We start from the raw sequence: 24,820 nt of genomic DNA, 5'->3' as shown, positions 1-24,820 counted from the left end.
AATTCAACCACCTCCCTGGGGAGCCTATTCCAGTACCTAACTACCCTTTCTGTAAAGAAGTTCTTCCTAATATCCAACCTAAACTTACCCTGGCGCAACTTGAGGCCATTTCCCCTCGTCCTGTCACTTGTCACTAGTGAGAAGAGACCTGCCCCACTCTCACTGTAAGCACCTTTCAGGTACTGGAAGAGGGTGATAAGGTCTCCCCTCAGCCTCCTCTTCCCCAGACTAAACAGCCCCAGTTCCTTCAGTCTCTCCTCGTAGGGCTGATTCTCCAATCCCTTCACAAGCCTCGTTGCCCTTCTCTGGACCTGCTCCAGTACCTCAATGTCTTTCCTGTGCTGAGGTGCCCAAAACTGAACACAGTACTTGACAGGCATCATGTCAACCTGGACAATCCACTAAGGGTCTGGCACTGGGAGAACAATTTTTTCCTCAGTCAGAGCCATGAGATCTCCTGGTATTTCTCTGGCTGAGGTAATTGCTTTGCCCTTGCTGGCGAAGGATGTCATCCCTAAAGCCCTGATGCTCCTTGGGGTCTGTGATCTAGAGGAGCTGCATGGAAACGCAGCTTTGCCTCTACTCCTGTGTGGTGCTGGGAGCTGCTGGATGGCCCAGGGATCAGGGAGGCCCTCAGCAGCTCAGCAAGTGCCCAGGTGCCTACGGGGGCAAATCATTGAACAAGATTAAATGGGATATTTTTCTCTCTTCCCTTAGCAGCCATGCAGCACAGGCTCTGAAAAGTAGCTCATACCCACCAGCTCTGTATTGTGCCACTTTCTACACTCCAGCACCTCGCTCCCAGTATTCCCTTTTTGCGCTCAGCTTTTATAAGAAACTGTGCAACATAACAGCCTGGGGGCTGGGCAGGAAGGAGTGACACTTTGATTGACCATTTTACATAATCTTTAACAATAGTGGGGTTTTAGTGACTTGGTACAGCCTGTACTCAACATTAAACTGAGCCTGTTATCTAAAAGTGCTTCGATGGCAAGATAAGCTGTTAATGCTGGTAGAGGAACATTACTGAATAATAATACAATGATGTTTTTTTTTATTATTTTTATTTTTATTTTTTTACTTCCACTCTTTCTTCCTTATTTAAAACATTCCCTTGAGCATTACCTGATAGACTTGCATCAGGTCATTGTTTTGGTTGGACGCGCTTAGATCTTTTCCTTGTTTCAGCTGATGCAATGGTCACATATTTTTTTCTTCTTTTTGCAGTAACTCAAGATACAAACTAACTAAGGCGTGTGTGTTCCAATCTGATAGAGATGGGCTTTTACATCCTAAGAAGTAAACCCTTGTTCTAGATTACAGGAATAAGCATTATCTAGTAATATTAATAGCTAAGTAAGAGAAAAATTATATAATGGAAAATTCCCTCTTCCCCACACCCTTTTTTTTCCCCCTGAAACACTTGCTGCACTAGCAGCTGTTATATGCCATACTAGGCTGCGTGAAGATGGATGGATGATGCATGGGGATTCCTCCTCTTTGGAGGAAGTTTTTCACACAGAGGGTGGTGACTCACTGGAGTAGGTTGCCCAAGGAGGCTGTGGATGCCCCATCCCTGCAGGCATTCAAGGCCAGGCTGGATGTGGCTCTGGGCAGCCTGGGCTGGTGCCTGGTGACCCTGCACATAGCAGGGGGTTGAAACTACATGATCAATGTGGTCCTTTGCAATCCAAGCCATCCTATGACTCTGTGATGAATATCTCTCATATGAGAATGACACAGGACACCAGAGCAGTCTTTTTTTTGTGTGCATGATGGAGGCATTTGGAAGATGCTCACCTTCAGCTGCTCCAAGGTGCTGACTGATGTTGGAAGAGCAGAGAGAAGAGCTGTCAGCTTCCTTGTACACAAAGGTGAGGGGAATGCTATCAGCCTCCAGCATCTGTCCTTGATTGTGCACCTCCATTCTCAAGTCTGATGGTTGCCTCGTGGCCTCAGTTCTGCACAAGGATAATTTTCTCCGAGACTTGTCATGTCTGTGTTGTGACAGGACTAAGAGAAATGGTTTCAAACTAGAGGTGAGATTTTGACTGGATATAAGAAAAAAGTTTTTTACAATAAAGATAGTGACACACTGGAAAAGGTTGCCTGGAGAGCTGGTGAAAGCACCATCCTTGGAGGCATTCAAGATCAGGCTGGATTTTGACCTAACTGCGGGTGTCCCTGCTCATTGCAGGGGAGTCAGACTATATTGCCTTTGAGGGTCCATTCCAATGCAAATTATTCTCTGATTCTACAATTCTGTGTTCTCCAAGACCTGCCATTAATGGAGGGATCCTGTGTTGCTCTCACTAAGTTCCCTCTTCCCAAACAGTCCCTCAGTGGGGGCATGGACACTTGTCTTATGCAATGTTTCTTTTTCACCAGACATATCCAGGCCTGGAGGATATCTGATGGGCTTCTGCAGATGGGTTGTGGTTGGGCTGGGTGGGAATTCATTTTTGTGGGGCAGAGAGAGGTCCCCATGATGTGAGACCGTGTGTGCTGGGGAAAGACTGGTGGCAAGAGGCTGCCCCTTGGAAACAGCTGGTTTGAAGGAGTCTGGCCCAAATCCTCAGTGCTACACAGGGTTCACGGCAAAGCACATGATCCCAGCAGCTCTCCCACCCAATGAGGTGGTAAAGGGCAGAGGGAATTTGTGAAGTTTTTGTTACCAGAAATCAAACATCCACTCCTCTGCTCTTCTGCCCCAAGAAGGGGAGCGTGTGAGATGACTTCTTGAACTCCCATCTGCTCTGAGACCTGCTCCATGGAGGGCCTTAAACAGGGCTTGCATCAGGCTGAAGTCACTGGCTTTGTCTTGGCTGGGATACAAGTGTTATAAAAAGTGTTAAAATTGATCCATATTCAGGAAAGCATTAAAACATACGAATCGTTTCAGATGTGTTTAAGAGCCGGTGGGTTTTGTCTTGTGTAGGAAGGAAAGGGCTGGTAACAGAATGTCTTAATTAACACATTTCAAAACTCCAGTGTGGCTGCAGTAACGCAGCTTTCAGCATCTCCTCGCTGGCCAAGTTGAAACCAGCGCTGCCAAAACTTTCCAACACATCTCTAAATCCCAGTCAAAGACCAACCCAGGGGGCCTGAGCACATACTTAAAACAAAGCATTTGCTTGTGTAAATGCTCCCTGCAAAGCTGCCAGGAGTGGAGTTCAGTGCCCAAGGCTGGTGCTCTTGCAGTGGGAAGACATGTCGTGCTGGACACCAATGGGGCACGCAGAGGTGTCGCTGATGGCCTGTCACCCTGCACAGTGTGGTGCCTGGGGCACAAAACCACAGGCAGAGGGGCACAGGCTGACCATGCTTCCCAGTACTGGCGTGCCTCGCACTGTCTCTGCTGTGCCCAATTCTCCTCTTCCTCACATGATGCATCAGAGCAAGAGCTATGATTTCTGGCAGGCCTGGCAAAACAGCACCCTGTGTGTTGCTGAATATTTTGTCCATATGGGCACCACTGGGATGCACAAGCATGCATCAGGCTGGGCCACTTTATGGTCTCCTCAGAGCCTTTTCTCCAGCAGGCTTAAGAGCCCCAGCTCTCCCATGCTGTCCTCATAGTGGAGGTGCTCCAGCCCTCTGGTCATCTTCGTGGCCCTCCTCTGGACCTGCTCCAACAGCTTCATGTCCTTCTTGTGTTGGGGGCTCCAGAACTGGGTGCAATACTCCAGGTGAGATCTCACGAGAGCAGAGTAGAGGGGCACAGTCAGCACCCTCAACCTGCGGGTTTGCAGCATTTAATACTGAATTAATGCACAGATGTTATTATTTAGGCAAAACCAGTGAATGATGAGATTTGAATTCATATTTTCTTTTGAACTATTTCCTTTGTGCAAAAATACTGTATAGTTGGACTAAAGTTTGTGCAAAATTAATGGAGGAATAAAAAGTAGTGTGTTTGTATTTTGAAACACGATATTTAGAGGACAGAGACTTTGTGAAACCTTTGACCAGCTTCATTTACAAAGGAGATACACTTGATATACACGGAGAAAGCTTTCTTCCACCTGTGGAATGAATGGGAACAATTGCTTCATACAGAGTGCACTGGTGCTTTTCCCTGTCAGAATATGATTTGTATGAAACAGTTGTTGTGTTTGTGTCCTATCTGATTTACTACTTTTCATACTTGTTTTCCATACTGGAGACTGTCTTCTCTCTTGCTTCATTTAAACTCACTGGCATTCTTCCTTACTGCAGCTCTGTGTGTACCACCAGTACCTTTGCTGACCTCCTGGACTCTGCAGGATGCATTCATTTCCTCTGAGAAATTGCAAAAGCACATTGTTTGCAGTGGGACTTTCACGCAGTGTGGAATGTCAAACCCAGACAAATGTGTTCACATTTAAATACCTGGTGGGTCTGCTTCCTTAAGCCATTTGTAGCACTGCTAAATGGAAACCTGTGCAACATCAGAAAGATGTTTCCAGTTGCAGCAGGCTCCCTGTTTTCAGTCTTGTGATTGCATTTGGTCTTGGAAAACTCTGAGATAAGGCTTCTGACAGCAAGTGACCCCATCTCGCCCTAAACCAATGCTATCCAACTTCAACACCACGTGGGGGGTTTTCTGGTTATCTGCACACACAGAGGCTCTGCCCTCTGCCATTTGATCGCAGAGTGAGGAGAACAAATGTGATGGCCCTTCTGTCTCTGCAAAATCACCACTGAAATCCCAGCTCAGTTGCACAGAGTGGCAAAACATGTGTTAAAATCACTGGAAGTGATGCTTTTTTTCCCTGTGTGTTTTCTATGATGCACCCAGCAAGGGAAAGTGTAGGAAATGCTGTCAATACGAAGTGACCCGGTGTAAAGAAAAGAGTTTGGGGATGAGTCAAATCTTTATTCATTTTTAATTCCAGGGCTGACGGGCAGCTGCTGTTCTGCAATCAACCTCTCTTCACCCCTCAATATTTTGATTCCCAAAAAAGAGACTAAAAACAATAACTGCAGTTTCTTTATAAACAATGTGAATAGATGAGCACCGCGCCGCACTACCCCGCCAGTTTAAAAAGGGTATTTAGAAGGCTCCTTAAGTTAAATGAAGTATAAGATCTTTATTGGTCTGTGGGCTGTAAGCGCCTGTGGCAATTCCCCCCGCTCTGAACCAAGACAAACAGAAAAAAAAAAAAAAAAGTCCCCTTTGATAAATAACCTTTCCATATTAAATGCACATCAATCTGACATAAACAATTAGCTGTCAGGTGCTTGGCTTTGCTCGCAAAGGCCAATTTTCAGATTAGCACTAATTGCAGGGCGGGCTGACACATCAGCTCGCAGCCCGGTAGCAAACAGCGCGGGTAGGAGCAGGCTTCAATGGTGGGAGCAGGGAGGGCTGCGGCTGCCTGTCTCCAGATTGCTGGCAGTTTGACTGTAGGCTAAAGTAATGGAGCTGGCAGGGTGGAATCAATTACTGGCCAATGAAGATTTTCCCACAGGTCGAGGCTTGGGAAAAAAAGGACGTTCCTGCTGCCGAGACAGCTGGCATGGACTGTCCACTGGGAAAGGAGCCTGCAGAGTGAGAAAAAGAGGGGCAGCTCTCTGTGATAAACTGGTGACAGACTATAAATTATGAAAAGGGGATTTGGCAGAGGATTTAGAGCTCGCTACCTCTGCCTTTCCCTCCCCCAAGATTTTAATGCCAGCCATGTTCACTGAGTCATTCAATTATCTTAGTTAGAAAATAAGAAGTGTTAAGGGAGAAGGCTTGGAATATATTTTGCTTAGCAGAGTATGCACGCCAGCTTTTAAGAGCCTCTCAAGCAGCACATTCTCCAAACAAACCTTCGGACCGATCCATTCGATGCAAACCTCGTTAATGATGCTGTGCCCCTTACAGGCATACGGATACATTTCTGCAGTGTCGTTTCAAAGGTCATGAAACATTTTGCCCTTTGGATCAATTCAAACGCAGCCACGTTCTGTCCAGAAGAAAACAGAGGTGATGGAGGAATGCAGCACCTCCTCTGTTTCACTGCGTATGGGCAGCAAAGCCAGCAATGTGCTTGCTCTGAAAACACTGTCCTTCAGCAGCATAAGGGCCGATGATCGTGACTGGGAACAATTGGTTCTTTCTGTGCCGAAAGTAAGATATTTGTGTTTTGAGGAATAGAATATAACAGTTTAAATGTGCACTGAAATGAAACCTGTTTATAAAACAAATGACGGAGATGCCAAGCAAAAGATATAGGTCCTGTTCTTCCTGCTCCTTTAGGATGGAGATTGATTTTTTTTTTCTTTGTACCTTGTTTTTTTGTACTTGGAAGAGTTCAGTGTTTATAAAAGTCAGGAAGCAATGTGTAAGCACTTGTCATTTTGTTTTTTTGCTGTGAAACATTTCTTCCCATTATTGTGAGCAGAAAGCTCAAAATCTTTGAATCTTATTATTATGGCCTCATTGCAAGCAGACAGTATCTGCACCGGGGTTCTTGTGGGGATGACAAGTTTGGGTTTTGCCTTGGTGAAACACCAGAAACTCTGACATCTGACTTGGGTATGTGTCTGTGTGCCTGTGCAGGTGCCTAGAGAGTCACAGAATGGGTTAAGGTTGGAAGGGACCTCTGGGTGTCACCTGATCTACACTGATGAAGTTGTTTCAACCTTTACGCACATCAAAATGCAGTAAAATGAAGGTGTCCTACAACCACCAAGCAAAAGTTTATACAATTTTGTGGTTCTTGCTGGTGTGAGGTAGTAATTATTTCCACTCAGGAGCTGGGGGTTTAGGAAAAAACACCTGTTAGCACAAGGCATCAAGTAAGTCATAGGAGAGATAGAAGTGTTAAGCTTGGGTTAGTACTGAAGGGCTTTGTTGAAGGTTTGAGGAAAACACAACTCTTGTTTAACTGGGTCTTCCTGAAATTTCTTTCCAATTATGCGTGGATGGAAAGGAGCTTGATTTGTACATCAGCTTGCATAGTCTGGAAAGGGTTCCCTCTAGGCTGAGCCCAGGAACTGGGAGAAAGCCAGCATTTCTCTTGGCTCAGCCAGAGCCTCTTTGTCCTTCCTGGCTCTTGAAGTGGCTGACTCTCTTTGCACCTTAACTGCCTTTCTCTTTTTCCAGCCTCTGGTACCAGAACAACTTCTTTTCTTACCTGTTGACATGACAGGGCAGAACTGCTCATAGTGGCTTTGCTGATTGTTTTACTACGCACCCAGGGAAGTGGTTGAGTCACCATCCCTGGATGTGTTTAAGAGCTGTTTGGAAGTGGTGCTCAGAGATATGATTTAGCAGAGGGTTGTTAGAGTTATGGTACTATGGTTAGGCTGTGGTTGGACTTGATGATCTTTGAGGTCTTTTCCAACCTGGGTAATTCTATGATTCTGTGATTCTTGTCACTCTTCTTGGCATCAGCTTTGGCATTTGCACCAGCCCTGCTGTTCCCACCAGATCACCCTGGCTCCTACAGTGATCACACTCAGGAAACCCTGCACTGTGGCCACCACCACTGTCACCACAGACTACAAGCCCATACACAGCTTTTCAACCGGAGCCTGCAAGACTTAGGGGATTTCTTTCTCTTAAAGAATGTTTTCTGGCCTTTGGACCATGACAAGAGACTTGCAAGGCATGGGATGGGGTTCCTGTGCCAGATGAGGGCAGAGATGAGGAGCAAGCTGTGACCTGATAGGACATTCATCACCTTTTTCCTTTCAAGGAGGCACCGTGCTTCAAGCTGCTGATACTTCCTACAAGACTGAAGTACTCCCCAACTGCATCCTTCCCCAGTGCCAAGCACTGCTGCCATTGGCTGATGGTCTCTTCCCTTATTCACAGTGGGTGTGTAGAGGTGAAGAGACACATTGCTGTTTGGGCAGGTAAGACAGCTGATATTGGAGTCAGATAAGGCGATGCTACAGGAGGATGAATGCTTTTGGACTTGCCTTGCCTTGCCTCCTGTCTCTTCCTCTCCCTCCAGGGCTTCCTTACAGCTGTGCCCACATGCAGACTGAGGCCAATATAAATGTGTCAAGTTTGACACACAGAGGTTGGTTAAGCAGAAAACTAATTTGAGTTAAAATGGAGTCTCACGTGTCTTTCTGGCTGCACTGAGCCCTGCATGTTGACTACAGCCTCCCACCAGGCCCAAGAGCCACGCAAGAAGCAAGGACTTCAGGTAGGTGATGTCTTGCCTGCAGAATAATTTGGTGAGGATAAAAGAGAAAATCAGATCTGACTTATGTCTTGGCTATGATTTTTCACTGTAATTGTTGAAGACTCTCTTCCGTTGGCTGCATCTTGTGGCCATTGCTTGTTAAGGGAATCTCTATGGGTTTTTTAGCTTGATCTTGGCTGTTTCATGACTCACCTTGTAACAGACTCTCCTTCTTCGTGTGACAAGTAACATTCAGAGCAGGAAAGGCTCATTAGCGGACGTGAATATGTAGTAGATATAGGACCAACATGTCAGGAAATTCTGAAGCCATAGACTGGTGGCTACAAAGGAAGAAGGATAGGATGGCCTCTCCTGATAGCTTCAGTGGTGGAAATCTGTCATTAGATGCAGTCAAAGTGTGCTGGAAGGTGAATAGGTGGGACAAAGCTGATCTTAGTATGAAACAGGCAAAGCAGGGCTGTCGTACTGACTGTATTGTCCATTTTTGTATCCAGTTCAATCAGATCCTCAGGGATGGCATTGCTTCTACATCAGATGCAGTTAGTAGCAAACTGTTGGGAGTTTTAATGACTCTTATTAAGCCCTGGCAGAAGCCTCACAGGCCTAAGAGGAGGTGCAAAGCTCTTCCAGTGGATAAGGAAATTATTTTCACAATCCAAAGTTCTTTATCCAAAGCCTCTGGTTGCAAATTCCCATTTCTCTCCAAAATAACACAGAGCAGCTCCAATAGAGCAGGGAAAGCAGTCAGACCAGGTTTTCTTTGAGGCATGACTCCTAGTGATAAGACAGAAACATGTCAAGTGATCCAGAAATCCTTTAGCAAGAGCTGTGGCAGATTTTGGAGCTCTTAGAGGCTTTTCCCCTGCCTTCCTCACACCTCCCTCAGAGGGATGGATGAGGAACTGTTTTTGACTGGAGGAAAGCAAGCCAAGAAGGCTACAAAGCCTCCCATTGCTTTTGCTTTCTTTCATGCCCCCAAATCCCTCAGGATGCAGATGTCCACATACACCCGTGGCGGCTCTGGCAGCACTTGTGCAGCTCTGGGAGGCCTGCTGGGTGTCCCAGCAAGTACAGGGGGACAGGGCAACAATACCGTGGCTCAGAGGATATCTCCACCCAGAGACATGAGCTGATTCCAATCTTGAAACGTTGAGGAAACAATTGAAAGTTTTCAGGCTTAGGTAAAAGGACTGAAAAAGACTCCGAAAACGTGGAACGGTATGAATTAAGTGTGAGCATCCTGAACAGATCCTGTTTAAATGCTAGCACAAAAGACTTCCCCAAAAGGAGCCACCCTCTCCATCCCCAGGGATGTGTTCTAGATGAAAACACAACATGACAAAAGAAAACTACCCCCAAACTTGTTGCTAGCACCAGATCATCTCCCCCTCCCTGGCTGGAGTTTTGCGTCCCTGCTGACATTGGAAAGCCGTGTCCCTTTGGTGTAATGCAAGCAAGGCTCATGCAAATGTTAAAAACTCCTGTGGTGGACATGGCTGTAATGCTCCAGCACGGTGACATCGGCACTGTCTGTGGCAATGGAAGGGCTGCAAGTTTCCCTAGTTCATGCGTGTCCTTAGAACGACTTGAAGAACTGGACCTCTGACAGAGGCTTTCCGTGCCCTGTGCCGAAATGTGAGCTGTTTAGAAGGACTTAAACCAGCTATGACTCATATGAAAATAAAGCATTTCTGGAAATGAAAAGACCATTTATCCTCTCTGCACACAAAGCCACTTTTTTTCCCATTTCCACACTGTAAGCTCTTTGGGAAAGAGGACTTGCTATCTCTCTCAGTTCAGGTCTTTAAGACCATGTGGTATCTGATCTTCTCCCAAAAGGAAATAATGGAAAAGCAAATTTCTCCCTTTTTTTCTCTGCAGCAATTCGAGCTAGAAGAAGATTAAAATTATCATAGGATTTTCTGCTTTGTGTTTGCTTATGTAAATGCAGAAAATATCATGTCTGAGTGGACTGAAAAGTTGCCCGTGAAACACTGTTAGCTAACAGATAAGTTTCATACCCTAGATTGTGTTCTATTAACCTGCTCGTCTACTCAGTCGAAATACCATTTCTAAATTTTAATACAATATAGAGTAAACCTGATTTAATCTTTGTGTCTCTTATTCTCATTATTCCACTATTGGTCTTTCATTCCGATGAAATAAAAACCTGATTGCTTAGGAAACACCTCTCTTCCATGATATCCCCCTTTAGCCAAATGCATTCCTTGAGAGCTCACATAACCTCCTGTAGAACCTGCAGCACTTGCAGAGCTCAGAGCTCATCCTGCTCTGCTTGGATGCTGGGCTACATCCTGCTCATCATCCAGCTGTGCCATGGGGAACATGCTCCAGGCTGTGTGCCCTTCCCTAAGTGCCAGTGCCACGTTACAGGGCTGCTGAAGAGCACTCTCCTTCAGGCTGCACTCAGGGTTTATTTTTGCTCCTACTAATATCTTTTTAAGTCCCTTCTGCTTATTTGTACAGCTTTCCCAGCATCCTCTTTTCCCAGCTTGTTTATAGCTGGGAGGCCTTCTGCTTATTGCTCATCCTAATCTTACATCTTTACTCAGCAACACTGAACATACTGCTCTCATGCCTGTCTCCACTTTGCTACAATTAATTTTCTTTCTTTTTGTGGATCTTCTCTGTCTTTGTGTATTTAGCTTTTCTGACTATTCACAATGTGTTTTCAGTTTCCAGAATCACAAACACTCTCTCAGTGTTAACTCTTACCTTCCAGGAGGATCTAGACTGCCCAATCAGCCTCAGGTCCCGTGGCATCACAGAATCACAGAGTATCCAATATTGGAAGGGACCCACAGGGATCATTGTGTCCAGCTTTTGGCTCCCCAAAATCAAACCACGTGAATGAGGCAGACATCCTTCTGTTTGCTCTTCAATGAGGGCAGAGTTCCCCTTTTTGGCCTGGGAGAAGATTGTGATGGTGTTTTACCCAGTGAATCAAATCCCCGTTCTTAGTCCTCCTGTGATCTAAGGGCTTCATAAGCTGTGGCATTGCTTTCTATCACAAAACCTTCTTTCTCACTTTCTCTCTCTTCCCCTCCAGCCAAGGCAGTTTCAGCAGAGGTATCAACAGTGTCTCTGGCCCACAACAGGGCATGATGCTGGGGCTGGGCTATGAAACAGGATACCTGAATTAGAACTCCAAAAACAACCACGCTAGGACAGATCAAGAGTCCATACATCCCACTCCTGTCTTTGAAAGATAATTGTTGAAGATATGTAGGGAAACAAGATAACAGAGAGAAAAGGAGAAACACTTACTGTATCCTACCTGCCCAGCTTCCAGAAGCCAGCAGCTCAGGAAAAAACAACCCCTTTTTTCCTTTTCCTTTTTATTTTTTCCTTTCCCCTTTTCCTCTCCTTTCCCCTTTTCCTCTCCTCTCCTCTCCTCTCCTCTCCTCTCCTCTTCTCCTCCTCCTCCTCTCTCTCTCCTCCTCTCCTCTCCTCTCCTCTCCTCTCCTTCTCCTACCTCCGCTCTCTCCCTCTCCTCTCCTCTCCTCTCTCTCTCCCTGCTCCTCTCCTCTTCCTCTCCTCTCCTCTCCTCTCCTCTCCTTCCTCTTCCCTCCTCTCCCTCTCCTCTCCTCTCCTCTCCTTCTCCTCTCCCTCGTCTCTCTCCCTCCCCTTCCTCTCCTCCTCTCCCTCTCCACCTCCCTCCTCTCCTCTCCTCTCTCTCTCCTCTCTCTCTCCTCTCTCTCTCTCTCTCTCTCCTCCTCTCCCTCTCTCTCCTCCTCCTCTCCTCTCCTCTCCTCTCCTCGCCTCCCTCTCCTCTCCTCCTCCCTCTCCTCTTCTCCTCTCCATCCTCGCTCTCTATCTCCTCCTCTGCTCTTCCTTCCTCTCCTCTCTCTCTCCTTCTTCCCTCTCCTCTCCTGCTCCTCTCCTCTCCTCCTCTACTCCTCTCCTCATCCTCTCCTCTCCTCTCTCTCTCCTCATCCTCGTCCTCTCTCTCACTCTCCTCTCCTTCTTCTCTCCTCTCCTCTCCTCTCCTCTCCTCTCCTCTCCTCTCTCCTAGATGTCCTTTTGAGCCACCATTAGATGTTCCCCCTCTTCTTTTACATGGGCCTAAAGGCTGTCAGTCTTATATTCTTGGTGGAAAAATATCTTCTACACTTCTCAGCAACTTTGGAGTTCTATATAGCATCCATCCCTACATTTCTTGACCACAGCATCAGCATAATATCTACCCTTCCTCAATTTAGCTGAAGTATTTTCTTCTAATTTCTACCCCAGCACAAAGTTATTTGCCTCACATTCATCTAGTTTTATACAAGAGGCAAACACAAACTCTCTAACTCCTTATGTTTGAAATACCTGAGGAATTTTTGAAATTAATCCATTTATGTCACCTGCACAGTTACAGGTATTTTAATGAGGACAGTAATGCTGCCTCAGCATTTTTTATATATTCAAGTAACGTGCAGTAAATCATTTTCCTAGTCTTCGTTCTCCATTACAACACATTTTCTTGTCTGCCAGCTGCTAACTGGGGAGCCCTTGCCCTATCGTTATTTTTTTCATTCCTTATAAATATCTAAGGTGCAAACCAGGTTGATTTTCTGTAGCAGCAGGTAATTTATTTGTCTCCATGGAGATAAACTGTTGGAACTTTTGTTCATGCTGTTTTATCATTAAAAAATACCAATTATCTCAGAAATCTTTAGATTCTTGCCTGACTCCTCGTCTTGCCCAAGATCCTTATGAAACCTTTTAAACACAGGAAAGGTGGCTGCAGGACCTGACCAGGCTGTTCCAGTTCTCACATCACTTTAGGCAGATTCACAAATAGGTCGGTTCTTCTTGAAATGAGGCTGAAGTAGCTGTAAGCTTCGTTCTTCACTGAACATAGAGAAACACAGTCAAATCCTGGCAACTCTGGATGGGTTTCAGTTGTTCCTTTGGAAGTCACTGTTTTTCTCAGGGGGGGACCTTAGAGTGGTGAGGTCCTGGAACAGGCTGCCCAGGGAGGTTGTGGACGCCCCGTCCTTGGAGGTGTTCAAGACCAGGTTGGACGGGGCCCTGGGCAACCTGATCTAGTAAATGTGTATGTTTGGTGGCCCTGCCAGGCAGGGGGGTTGGAACTACATGATCCTTGAGGTCCCTTCCAACCCGGGTCATTCTGTGATTCTGAGATCCAGAATTGCCGTCATGGGTATCTTTCTGTGTGAGCACATTTATTTATATAAAGAAGAGTCAGCACTGACCAGAATGGCTGATACATCTCCTTAAAGCTAACAGGAACGCACTCTCACCTTGGGCTGCAGTAGGAGATCACCTGCTATGGAAGAACTGGGGATTTGTGTTGAACAAAGGGATCCCAAGCAGGTGTAGTACATTGCAATAAGTTTTGATGTCTGATTTGCCAAATAATTTATGTTATTCCTCCAAGTTAAGAAAGCAGTGAGTTTTAATTTCTTGAGCTCAGTAATGCCATGTTTGTCTACAGCTCCCCTTTGGCTTCTCCACTGGTCTGGGCACTGTGAGACCCACACTCTTCTCACTATCAAGGCTGCACCTTTATACCATCTTTGCCTGTCTGGACAACACGGGTCATCTAAATCCCACAACTGTGGAGTCCGTGGTGTCTCTGCAAAGAAGAAAGAAATGCCTTTAAAAGGAAGGAAAGAAGAAAAGACGTTTCCATAAATACCATCACATTAATCAATCCTGTCCATACTCTGAGATGAATCTGTATCTCAGCCTTATAAAGGGAAAACTGCATACTCTGGTTTGCAGCCTTGGTCGTTTTCCATTCAGTCACTGCCTGGTTAGTGCCCCTCTCACCAGCACTGCTTTCTGACCCACAAATCCTGCTCGCCTTGACTCAAGCCTAACCTGGCACCCCATGAAACCAGAGGGAGTCTCCAGTGACTTCCAGGGTCGTTAGCTCCATCCTGGGTCTCTCGCTCTCACCACAGATGCTTTCAGAGAAATGCTACAGAGCATCACGATTCTATTTTGACTTACTTTTTTCCTAGAATTGTGTGATTTTTTTGTTCTGTTTTCCCATGGCTGAAGGAAGCCCCAGCTCTAAGTGGCTTAAGGACAACATTAGAGGGAACATGCCGTGTTTTCTTTTATCTCTTCTTTGGAACTAAAGTATTCGTAGGAGCTTTTGGATGGTGTTCTCTTCATTCCCATCCCTGAGTGTGCCAGCTCGGCTCTGCTGAGCTCTGCCCAGTGGTCCCATGAATACTATAGCAAAGTGACTGGTACTGCAGCCTCTCCTTATGTGCACAGACCCTTTGAAGTCACTTCAAAGGCGATATTTGCAAAGGGGCTGCAGGTACAACGCCGTCAAATATGGCCAATACCATCCCTACTGTTTAACGATTCAAACATGATTTCTTATGAGCAAACAGAGGCATTTTTTTATATTGTTGACACTGATCCTCTAGCTTAGCAAAAGGGCACTCCTGCAACATTTTCTGACTCAATTTATCATCTGCCCTAGGCATTCGTTGCACTTTTCTCATCATTAAGGAAGAAATAAAAGCCATTCGTTAATCCCCAAACCACTTTGTTCCTCTATGGCCCTTCAAAGAGCAGGGCCCCTAAATGGTGATTAAGGACTCTGGAGACCTTTCTCAAGAGAGATTCCTTTCCTTCCCCATATCAGGCAGAAGGAATCAAATTCTCAAGCCGAGTAATGTTTTTTTAATTAATACCACAGGACTTAAAATAAAATAAGATAAAATAATTATATGGGGCTTTTAACCTTCTTCTTCTTCTTTTTTTTAATAGGCTTTTTACATTGTCTTTAAATAAAAACAACCCTCTCTGCTTATCCAATGGATTTAGGGTGACGGTGTTGATTTAAAGGCTGGGGGCAGAGAGGACTGGAGCACAGGGACAGGCTAAACTCTACCTGCCTTCCTAATTGAAGAGGCAAGGAGATCTCATGCCCCCTTGCACTTGACCCTGGAGCATTGCACAGGGCCAGGGGGACTGCATTGTCCTCACCAGCACGGGGAAAGGACTTGGGTTGAGCTCTGGGCAGGCAGCAGCAACTCAGCTTGGGCTACTTTGTGGGAACACTGCCTATGGGGAGCAGCTGCCCACCTGCAGGGCCTCCCCTCCACACAGCTGGGTGTTCGCTGATGGACACCAACCCACAGCACCCACAGCTGTGGCAAACACTCTATGTGTGAGTCAGGCACCAGGCAGAAGATTATTGGCAGAGGCATCCCCAGAAAAGAGAAAATCTAGACAATTTCCTTTCCGTTTATGATGCTGCTTCTTCTATTTCTTTATTATTATTATTCATCTCGATGTGGTTTTTCTTTCCTCCTCTCTGGAGTCCTTTCCAGCAGCCCATACTTTACTCACTGTGATTTGAGGCCCAAACTACCATTCTAATGTTTCTCTCTCCATCCCAGGCTGGAAGCCATGTTTCTTTTCCTCCTTTGAGCTGTTGGAGGCTTTGGGACACAGGTGCCTGTGTGGGAGTGTGGAGGCACAGCCACAAGCTGACCACTCTTTGTTCCACTGTTTGGAAGACTTTCCTCTTTTACCTCCAGCCTCGATCTCCTGCAACCAGAGAAAACCCAAGGGATCAGGAAAAGCCCTGCATGACAAAATCAAATGTGCTTCACCTCTTACAGCTGCCTTCAAAAGCTCCGTGTGCCAGAAAATTGTAATGAGTCAGTAATAGCCATGAAAAGAAAATAATTGATGTGGTTCTTCTGATGACAGCGTTTGCAGGACTGCTTTTGTTTTGAACCTCCATTTTAGGAGAACAGTGGGAAAAACACGTTTTAAAAGCTCCCTGCTGATATCAGTGGGACCACGAGCTGTGCTTATAAAGGCATTAAGTCCCTTCACAGGTACACGCAGTGCTTCTGGAACTGGAAGGAGGCTGACTGTACAATGTCAGAGTTGTTTTAGTTAGAAGGGACTTTTAAAAGGTCATTTGGTCCAACTCCACAGCTCGATCTGGTGCTCAAGCTCCATCCAGCCTGACCTTACATGTCTTCAGGAATGGGGCATCCACCACCTCTCTGGACAATCTGTTCCAGTGCTTCTCTACCCTTATCATTAAAAAATAAATTGCTTATATCCATCTAAATCTCCTCTTTTCACTGAGGCCACTTCCCCTTGTCCCATCCCCACAGACCCAGCTGAAGAGTCTGTCTCCTTCTTTTCTATACCCCTGGGCATAATATGAAGGGCAGGGCAGTTCTGCAGCAGCAACAAGCAGGAACGCTTTCTTTTGCTGCCGGGGGACATGGCAGCACATTGCCAGAGCTCCTGTGAATGAGGCTGGTTTGCACTCTATGTGCCAAGCGCCGGCCGTGCTGCCAGGCGCTGGTCCCCTCTCGGTTCCAGCCCTGCGGCGTCAGTGTGAGCCCGCGGTGGCTGAGCGGTGCTAACCGAGCAGAATTTGTCACCTCGGTTTCTCTCGCCCCCGGAGGATTCGTCTGTCAGTGGGAAGGAGAAGAAACTTATAATTAACGGAGAAGCAGGAAGCAAAAAGCAGAGTTCAAAGCTGTCTGCCAAAAGAAACCGATCCCGAGCGAGGCTCCCATCATTGTGTCTGGGATGACAATGACAGCCCGGCACTTCCAAGGCCGGCGCATTGTTGTGTTGAGCTCCCGTCCCCAGCACCGCTCGCCCTACGAGCTGCCGGCCCCGCATCGGGAGCTGCAGGGCGAGGGGTCAGCTGGCATCCGGCGAGGGTTGGAGGATGTGGGTTATAATGAGATCACAGAGGAGCGCCCCGATGACGGGCAGCACGGCGCGGTGTGGCGATGGGGAACGGAGCGCAGCCGGGGGGTCTGCCCATCCATCCCTCCGGCTGAATTTCTACCCGAGAGCCGGGCAGTCTCGTTCCATCCTATTTTTAGTTTACCGTATTTAAAACGGGGTTAAAAGGGGTCATAAATCTTTGCGGGAGCCCAGCGTCCGCGGAAAGCCAGGTCTGATCGCTTTTACATCTGCTCCAGGTTCTCAGCCTTATCTGCCTCAGCTGCCTTGGCCCTTTGTGGCCGCACACAAACGCCATTCAGCAGCAGCCCTTTGGCAGCCCTGAGTGGCAGGTATAGGGTAACCGCGCTGCTCAAGGGAGGGGCGGCGGGCGCCGGCCCCCGCGGCACGGACTGATTGACACGGCAAAGCGGCACAGAGGGGTTGTTTGAGGGGAGCCCGCCAGATTGACAGTGTAAATGTGTAACACACACACAGCCTGTGAGAGAGGAGCCTGCCGGCGGGTGGGAGAGCGCTGGCGGAGCGTTGGTCACACGGAGATTGAATTACAGCTGAATTAGATCAGAGCTGTGGGAAACGGCACCTCCTAAACACACACGCAGCCTCCCCGGGGGCCGGGAGGCAGCGCCGTGCCCGCAGCATCACAACCGCGGCCCCGAGCGGTGGCTGCGGCCAGAGGCTGGAAAGGAGGGCAAAAAACAAAGGGGAAAAAAGAAAAGGAAAAAAAAAAAAATAAAATGCTGGGATGGGAAAGGCCGGCACGGCGGGATTTTCACCCCGCAGCTGCAGGAGTTGGACTCCAAAAGGGATTTTGTTGGCTTTACCCGATGCCTTTTAAGATCTGCGGTTTTACGGCGTTTCGCGAACGCTGTGGGGAAGAATCTTAATACCCCAACGGCCCCCTCAGATACCGATCGCCCTCCTAATCCTTTTGATTTGCCGTATGCTCTGATGGCACGTCACAGACCCGAGCTCAGGGCCGGGGTGGGCCGCCTGCAGAACAGACCCACTGTCAACCCCTTTACAAAGGGCAAAAAGTCAGCGGCTCCGGGACGCGCAGCCCAGCAGCGAGGCAGCGCTCCCAGCAGTGAGGTTCTCCTTGAAGGCTCCCATCCAGCGGCCGGGTTGCTTTGTTAATTCCCATTACGCAACTTGCTTTCCAGGACACATTTTGATTTTGATTTTTAATTGGATTTTCCAGTGTCTCCAGCTTTTCGTAACCCCCCTCTCCAGCGAACTCAACTGGCAAACATTGGCCTGTGATTTCTCAACCTCCCGGCTAGTTCTCATAAATAAAGTGGAAGCCAAAGAGAGACACAGTGCCTGACAGCGGAGCCGGGGCTCTGCAAACAGTGGATGCATTGGACAGCCCGCAGCTGCGGGGCAGGGTGAGACCTAACACTTTGCAGCCCTTGAAGTCTCACAGCCTGACTGTCTGCAGTGCGTGGCCGTGCAACTCCAGAACCAGAAGCACTTTTCTCCTGCTCTTCCCAGGGGTGGGACTGGAGCCTTGCCCTTTCCACCTATGGGATGGTAAAGGCAGACTGCTGGCACCTCAGTGTGCAGCTGTGCTGAGCTGCAGGCTGGGTTTGGTATTTTTTAATGGAACAAATCCTCCTGAAAGCTGTGCTCAGGTACATGGAAGGCAGGGAGGTGATGTGGAAGAAGCAGTATGGCTTCACCAAGGGCAAATCCTGCTTGACCAGCCCAGTGGCCTTCTATGATGGTGTCATTGTGACAACACATAAGGGGGAGAGCCAATGATGTCATCCGCCTCAACTTCAGTAAGGCCTAACATGGACCCCACAACATCCTTCTCTCTAAATTGGAAAGGTATGGATTTGATGAGCAGTCTGATCAGTGAACAAAGAGTGGGTGCAGGATTGAGTCCAGAGAGTGGGACAGGTCAATGGCTCAGTGTCTGGATGGGGATCAGTGATGAGGAGTCCCACAGGGATCGGTGCTGGGAGTGATACTCTGTCAGTATCTTCATCAGTAACACTGACAGTAGGCTGAGGGCACCCTCAGCAAGTTTGCTGATGACACCAAGCTGTGGGGTGCAGTCAACACATCTGAGAGACAGGATGCCATCCAGAGGGACCTAGACAGGCTTGAGCAGTGGACCCAGGTGAACATCATGAGGCTCAACAAATTCAAATGCAATATCTTGTGCCTGGGCTGCAGCAACTCTCACTACCAATACAAGATGGGGGATGAAAGGACTAAGCACAGCCCTGCTGGAAAAGACTTGAGGGTCCTGGTGGATGGGAAGCTGGACATGAGCCAGCAATGTGTCCTCACAGCCCAGAAAGCCAACCATATCTCAGGCTGCATCAAAAGAAGTGGCCAGCAGGTTGAGGGAAGTGATCCTGCCCCTCTGCTTTTCACTGCTGAGGACTCACCTGGAGTACAGATGTGAAGTTCTCAGTGCAGGAGAGATGTAGACTGGTTGAAGGGCATCCAGAGAAGGGCCACAAGAATTATCCATGGAAAGGAGCACCTACAAGGACAGACTGAGAGAGCTGGGGCTGTTCAGCCTGGAGAAGAGAAAGCTGTGAGGTGACCTGATAGAGGCCTTTCAGTATCTAAAGGGGAGCTACAGGAAAGAAGGGGACAGACTCTTTAGCAGGGTCTGTGGTGACAGAACAAGGGGAAATGGTTTCAAGCTCAGAGGGTCGATTTTGGTTGGATGTAATGAAAAAAATCTTTCACGGTACGGACAGTGAGGTGCTGGAACAGGTTTTGTAGTGATATGGTTGTTGCCCCATCCCTGGAGACTTTCAAGGTGAGTCTGGATCAGGCCCTGGGTAACCTGATCTAGTTGTGGTGTTCCTGTTCATTGCAGGGGAGTTGGACTAGATGGCCTTTAGAGGTCCCTTCCAACTCTAAGGATTCTATGACTCTATGATTCTATATCCTGTGGTTTTGTCTCCCTGTGACGGTGTCTGCTACATCATGAAGGGTCTGGTAGTTGAAAGCAGCTCATTATGGGTAAGATTTTCTCATACAAAATAATTAAAAAAAAAAAGGCTACCAAAAAAACAGACTTTTTTTTTACTGTGTGAGCTTTAAAGTCATAAAACTTTTCATGGCTTTATGCACCTTTTCTACAGCTGTTATGAGAGGTAACTATCAACCGAGGTGGGAGGTTAGAGTTGCAGATGCATTCAAGTCTCAGACATGTTGACAGGTTTTAGCCTCTGGGAGAGCAGGTGCCAGCACTGTGTGGCAGGAAGAGCAGCAAGGAGCCGTATGCGGCTCTGTGGAGAACGGCTGAGGCACAGCACGAATAGCTCTCCTCTGGTTGTGCAGTGCTGTCAGTACTGAGCCAGGGCGAACTCACAGAGAGTGGCCGTCAGGAGGTTTCCATAGATTCGCTTGCACCAGCAAGGAAAAGTCTTCAAAGTAGAACTCCTTCCATAATAGGAAGAGAGAGAAAGATTCAAATTAATCCAAGCTTGAAATGCAGATACTGTGCATCGAAGTCAATGAAATAGAATCTGTTTTTGATATTTCCATTAATTTGACTGTAAAACATGATTTAAATGAAATTGCAGAGAAATCAATTGCTGTGAATCCTTCCTGTACCATCAGCTTGCCTACTGTTATCATGAATTCACTTTGGCATCTGAGTGCTTAGAATGGCATCCTCCAAAAGGTTACCCCGTGACTTTGAAAGAGGCCCACCACACAGGAACAGCACAGAATGGGATGATACTTTTCTTCAGGCAACGTGGATTTATCATGACTGTATGGGATTCTGGCTATTCATTCAGTTGGGGCAGAAACTTTTCTCCTCGTTTGCTGCATGGTTGTGATATCATTTTTCTTTTCGTTGTGGTAAGCTGAGGACTGGCAATTACATTTGATGTCGAGGTTGTTCCGGTTTTCCTGACAGATGCAGCAGCTCAGCTAGGGAACAACCCAGTCTTGTGGCTTCTCTGCAGGACTCTGCCATCTCACATAACCATTGATCCCTCTCACAGCTGAAAGCAAACCTCCGTGTGAAACGCGTTGATTCGGTCACCTCAGCACACCCCTTTCTTTTCTTTTCTTCTTCTTCCCCTTCTATTTTTTTTATTAACCTGAATTCCTGCAGGCTCTCGATGCAAATCATTTCAGCTCTGGTTCACAATGGAGCAGGAAGGCCTTCCACTGGAAAAGCATTTGGCTTTGAGAGTGCTTGCGGCGCTGGGGAAGCTCGTGGGTTGCAGCCAAGCAGGGCAAGATCATGCTTCCAGGAAAGTATGACTAACCTAATTTCCACATTTACTTAGCACGTAGGATGCCCCAGTACAAGCAGCACTTCAGAGGTTACAAGGATGGGGTGCCGGGGGTAGAGTTCACTTAATTTACGGCTGAGCAGTGCAAATCACACATGAGATTCAGCCCTTTGATGTCAATGGTGTTATCAGGTGGGCTGGGTGTTTGAGATGAGCTGTCGTGTACTGTAATGCTGCAGAGCATAATGCTGTGTGCTCAGTGGGCAAAATGGCACTGCAAAGAGGTGTGCTGTGTGTGCAGCACAGCAGGGCAGAGCCCAGCGCTGGTGGGCTCTACCTGGCACTGCTTCCAGAGGTAAATTCAGAGGACGTCACCAGTGAGACAGCTTATCCAAGCCAGCACCTGCAGGTGCTTGATCCATGAATTGCTAATCTTACCTGGGCCTTAAGAAACTGCAGAGGAGCTGCCAGCATCTCTGCTGCAGACACATGCACCTCTGCTCTGTGCTCCCAACACTGGTTCCTCTAGAAGTTGTTCAGGAAGTCTGGCCACAGGATGCAAATGCCCTTCTCCTGCATGTACATACTGCCCAGACAAGAGGTGTGGACACAGGACCTTGAAGGACCAGAAAGAGCAGTCGAAAGGCTTCTGCTCTCATCTACATAAAGGTTTGCAGGAGCATGGAAAGCAGTGTAAGGAAAGCTTTCCAAACTTCTGAGTTTAGATTCCATTCAAAGCAAAGACTACTAGGATTTGGGTCTGAAAGCATTCACGTACACCTAAAAGAAACAAACAGTGTACTTACTGTTTACAATGGCTGAAACCCACTGGAAACTGGAGAATGTCCCACTCAAAATACAGGGAAAAAAAAAGAAATCTTGTGTAATGAGTGAAACGAAGGAAGAACAATCCAGTGGTTAAGGCAGAAACAGGAGGTCTTTCTGGTAGGAAAGTTATTCCTGGTCTTACCACAGACTTCCTGTGTGACTGGGCATGAACTGAAGGGACTGGCAGCATAAGCATGTCTTGCGCACACCGGGAGCCCTGCCCTGAGACTATGGCCAGCGTATTTCTGGGTCAGGCTTTGCTCTCAGAGAGGCTCATGAGCTGCTCTCAGAATCCAAGCCCGGCAATGTGAGGCCATCGCAGGGCCTGGTCAGGGGCAGGTGCTGGAGAAGAGGAACTGTGGAAAGTCCCCTCATACAAGGGGAGGGAAAATGAGCAGCATGCAGGCCATGGCCTCACTGCTTCCAGTGTCCTACAGTCCCACTGGGTGGGAGACCGTGGTGCAGCTCCCACAGCTACAACAAAGCAGGGTTTTGAATTATGACTTTCTTAGCCCAAATCTCTGCTGTTCAGGGGCAGCACAGCAATGAGCGATCTCCTGTACACTGGCAGTCCCTCCTTGTGCAGCCATGGTGGAGACTATCAGGCCTGGGAGACCCCATAAAGATGCCATTTTAAGAGAAGAAAAGTAAAAAGGATTGAAAGGTGGAGGGTCATTTGTGGTCTAATCAAAGAGAGTTCTTCCTCTGCTCTCACCACTCTTGGTGAGATTCTCCTTCATGAAGTGGGCGAGGGAAGGGGATGGATTCAGAGGCACTGGTTGACCCATTAATACACGCTGCACATTAAAGGTGACCTCAGTGGTTTGTCCATTTCCAGCTCCTGGGGCTCACATCACAAGCACAGCCCTAGCTGCACAACCGATCTGTCGTGGGGATTATCTGCCCGTTTGAAGTGAAATTTAGCTGGTCTTAATCAGAAATCTAGCTGCATCAGGTTTGCATTAGCCTGCATGGAGGTAGTAGCTTCACACAACGACATGGTAGCAATTAAGCTAGTTGCTACTGGTTCTTACCCTAGGGTACAACTTTGTTTTGGTCCTTGTAGATTAGTGGGACTGCGCTAGTTTCCACATAGTTTTCTTTCCTGTAGACCCCGGCTATTTCACACTGAACCTTCTGGGACCGGTTATTAGACCACACAAACTGTAATTATTTCCCAAAGAGGCGGTCAGCATTCCAGTTCTTGAGCATGGCCAGTTATAAAAAAAAATGTTATGAATCTGAGAGAGGGAAAGAGAGGGCAGGGATTTCATTGAAGCCAAAGTAGCCTTAAAACTACACAAACACGGAATGAATATCTTTGAACAGCAGGAACTGAAGACGCATATTCATTTCAAAAAGCATAATTATGCCTCTCTTGGCACTGGAGGTGAGAGTGAAGGAAAGTCCCTTCTGGGTCCCCCTTCATTTCCTCCCTTGGCTCCTTGGCATGGACAAAGCCACAAGCCTCATCTCCACTTCACCTTAAATCCTCCCAGAGGACCCAATTACAGCCCTGTTACCCCTCACATCAGCTCATGTTTTTCCACTGGGAGAAGTCACATCTATTTTAAGAGTTGAGGTGAAGTCCTGACGTGACAGAAAGGCTTGGATGCACCCCGCTTTTGGAAATAGCACTTTATGTGAAAAGAAAAAGTTTACCCAGAAAAAGAGGTGAGATTCATACATTACAGGTGATCAAGTTGGACACACACAGTCAATCTGAGCAAATATGGAGCCTGTTACCACCATAAGGACCAGTTCTTTACATGGGGCAATCTGCTCTCATGTGAGTTTTCAGCACGTGGCCTTCTCATCCCAACCTCTGTGTGGCAACTATCTTTTATTGAACAAACCAATATACTGTAGATGCTGTAATTAAAGATGACTGTTCACTACTTCCAAGAGTTCCCTCCTACAATGTTCTGAAGCAGCCAAGCAGGGAAGGATCTTATTGCAAACCCTCTGTGGTTCTCTTGGCATTTGCGTCAGTCAGGAGTAAATTATTTTCATGTGAACTGATGGACAAAAATCATACATACTACCTTAAAAATGTGGTGAAGGATACACTGGTGAAATTCCATAGCCAAAATTTCTCCCACCTGCAAATCAATGAATAAAAAAGACAGAAAGAAGGAAAGGAAAAATAGAGAACTGATGCCTTGACAAAGGCTATAGATGGCCACGTTGTCCTGATGTTATCTTGTTAATGTAAAGTAACTTTATCCCATGATGTCATTTTATAGCACGGCAACATTTATTGATCACAAGTATATGGTCACTTACTGGAAGAGAGAACAGAGCCAAGTTAACATTGATGCTGGGCAACTTGGGCCACCTCTCTGCAGCATTCATGTGAAAGCTGCTTCGAGGAGCCGTCATTGCTCACACACAACTGGAGCAAGAGCAACACACAACAACTTTGTTTTGGTCCTTGTAGATTAGTGGGACTGCGCTAGTTTCCACATAGTTTCCACACAGAACCCTCTGTAAGTTCAGTATTTAGTGCTCCCACAAGCTTAGCTAAAGCTCCTATTAGTTCTCTCAGCTCTGACTGTCTGCATTTCAGAGGGGCTGTGGGATGCAAACACAAATACCACATAAGGTGAAAAGGCCTGCATTTCTGGGAAGCTCAGCTTGGCTCTTCACAGCAATTGATACAACAGCTGTTAAGTGCTTGAAGCTTTTATAAGGCAGACATGATGGCAAATCCAGCTGCAAGAAACCCCCTGCTGCAGGGCCTGACTGATGTCACATTTTGTCCCTGCTGCTGCTCATGCCTTGTGGCGTAGCCATCTGGTGAGAAGCAGCACACAGCTCTCCTTCACCAGTGCATGATTCCCACAGGTGCCGCTTGAATGAAGTGCTGGGATCAAGGCTGGCTTTCCAAATCAGAGACCTGAATCTGGC

General features: G+C 47.2%; 1 long non-coding RNA gene across 1 annotated transcript; it reads right to left on the bottom strand.

Moving 5' to 3' along the window:
* Window positions 1-12,619: 12,619 nt before the first annotated feature.
* Window positions 12,620-19,136, bottom strand: LOC116652978. The gene is made up of 3 exons (XR_004306265.1): window positions 16,544-19,136; window positions 15,505-15,683; window positions 12,620-13,740 (listed from the first exon to the last, which is right to left on the bottom strand). It is a non-coding gene; the product is annotated as an uncharacterized LOC116652978 (long non-coding RNA).
* Between the last annotated feature and the right edge of the window lie 5,684 nt (window positions 19,137-24,820).

The sequence above is a fragment of the Coturnix japonica genome, chromosome 2, assembly GCF_001577835.2.
Source record: "Coturnix japonica isolate 7356 chromosome 2, Coturnix japonica 2.1, whole genome shotgun sequence".
NCBI lineage: Eukaryota > Metazoa > Chordata > Aves > Galliformes > Phasianidae > Coturnix > Coturnix japonica.
The sequence above is the reverse complement of the archived record's forward strand: the minus strand, read 5'-3'. Positions and strand labels throughout refer to the sequence as shown.